Here is a 2,182-nt window from a genome sequence, read left to right on the forward strand (position 1 = left end):
ATTTCATGGAGAGAAACAAGATAAATAATAGAGGGCAAACTAAAGCGCGAAGGTATGAGATGTTTGAGGCCGTAAATAAATAAAAATCTCTATCTTAACTGCATCTTGGAGACTTCGTCGTAGTATGTCAGAATTCCTATTATTTATATATATATATATATATCAAAAGGATGTGTTATAATACTATTCCACATATACAAAAACAACCATACCAACAATCCAACATACCTCCATCATCAGCTGCCCCACAGATATCATTATGGTTTTGTCACCTGGGCAGTACCATTGAATCTGGTGGTGTCAACAGCAATAAAATAAGTGTTGTTTGGGAACAAACAAACCAAAGAAACCACAACTTTCAAACACATTAACCCTGTGTACAACAGTATCAGTAAATAAATTCAATAAGTCAATCTATAACCAACTCTTAAATATGTAACTAAACAGCAACTAAGTCATACATTTTATTCCCTACAGTCTTCCATAGTATAATATACAAGTGAAAGCTTAATAACCACATTCATTCCATTTAAATAAAGGCAGGATTAAGAACTAACTTTAAAATTAAACTACAACAAAGAAACACATAAATTTATGTACATCTGTATCAGTATTAATAGTAAACTTACACTAACTAAATTATATACTAAATAGCGACCAATCTTTAAGTCCATACAAATAATAATCCCACCAATCTTCCATAGTTACTACTATAATAAATTCACTTTTCTCAGATATCTACTCATTTATGAAGGGCTACTATAGACTATCTTCCTGCTTTTTGCTTAATTATATTCAGATGCGTATTTGCACAACTTATAAATGCTTTGATACCTTAAACAGCTTCTTAACCATCTTTTATTTTTATTTTCATCACCTCAACCAATATATTTCCTATGGCTGTCTTTGTTTAACCAGATTATGTCTTCTATGATAAGGATGTTGGATTTTAGAAATTAGATCTAATCTGAGCACTTATCTGTCTGTATGCATTCTATGCTTTCTATTGTATTGTTACCCACTCGGTGTGTGTGTGTGTGTGTGTGTGCGTGTGTGTGCGCGTGTGTTTATGTGTATTGGCCAATTAATGTAAAACTGCTTATATTTTAACTGAATCTAAAAACAAACATGAACTGTCTGAGAAAGCTGTTGAAATTCCCCTGGTAAGACCAGGTCCCAGGCATGGATGTCCTCTCTCAAGCTGGTTTGCCAAGCAGTTACATGTTGCTGAGGAGAGTGCAAGTTAGAGGAGGAGGCTACCTTGTTCGAGTGCCTGACATGTGACTCTCCAAAAGACTGTTTTACAAGGAACTGGCAGAAGGCAAGCGCATGCAAGGTGGACAGAACAAAACGCTTTAAGGACACACTTAAAGCCTCACTAAGGTGCTTCCAGGTCAACCCTGACATCTGGAAGATGCAAGCACAGGTCTGCCATGCCTGGTGTAGCTGCACAAACAGTGGTGCCATCTCCTGCAAACAAAATGGGAACACAGGAGCACAAAGAGAACATGAGCTGCTGGAATTTGAACTCAGACCATGAAGCCAGATAAAATGTCACTAAGCATTTTGCCCAGCATGCTAATGATTCTGCCAGCATGCCACCTTAATAATAATAATAATAATAATAATAATAATAATAATAACAACAATAATGATGATGATGATATTGAGATCTTACCAAGATGTTGAAAGTCAAATTCGTGAAGTTAAAATATGCTAAAATATTGTGTGATGTTGATAATGAAGGTCAAAAATAAACATGAAAATACAAATCATGCAACTGCCATCAAACTGTTTCTTATCATGTTTAATGGGTAATAAATTTACTTTGAATGTCACAGATGGCAAAGTCATTAAGTTATCATCTGAGCCAGGAAGGGCCAATGAATTATATCTGACCACCTTCACTGTTGCTGCACTCACAGCTGAAAGTAACGCAGGGGATGCACAACTGGTGTTGTTGCTTGCAGTTTGAGCCAATTATGTATACACATACTAGACAGTTCCACCTAGAATTACAGCAATGTAATAACATGTTGAAGTTTAACGACCTTTCATTAATTGAGCTCTTTATATTTTTTGGTGTTTATTCATCAATTCTCTCTCTAAAAATCTTAATTGAACAATAAATTTATCTATAATCTTCATAATACAGTTTCATTCAAAACAATTTCAATTGTGT

General features: G+C 34.8%; 1 long non-coding RNA gene across 3 annotated transcripts in view; it reads right to left on the reverse strand.

The window, feature by feature from the left end:
* LOC128250479 (uncharacterized) overlaps positions 1-1,766 on the reverse strand; it is a 102,572-nt gene extending 100,806 nt beyond the window's left edge. For all 3 annotated transcript variants that reach the window (XR_008266502.1, XR_008266516.1, XR_008266518.1), the window contains exon 1: positions 1,679-1,766. This is a non-coding gene — a long non-coding RNA (uncharacterized LOC128250479). The remainder of the gene's footprint in view (positions 1-1,678) is intronic.
* Positions 1,767-2,182: the final 416 nt, after the last annotated feature.

The sequence above is a fragment of the Octopus bimaculoides genome, chromosome 1 (genome assembly GCF_001194135.2).
Source record: "Octopus bimaculoides isolate UCB-OBI-ISO-001 chromosome 1, ASM119413v2, whole genome shotgun sequence".
Classification (NCBI taxonomy): Eukaryota; Metazoa; Mollusca; class Cephalopoda; order Octopoda; family Octopodidae; genus Octopus; species Octopus bimaculoides.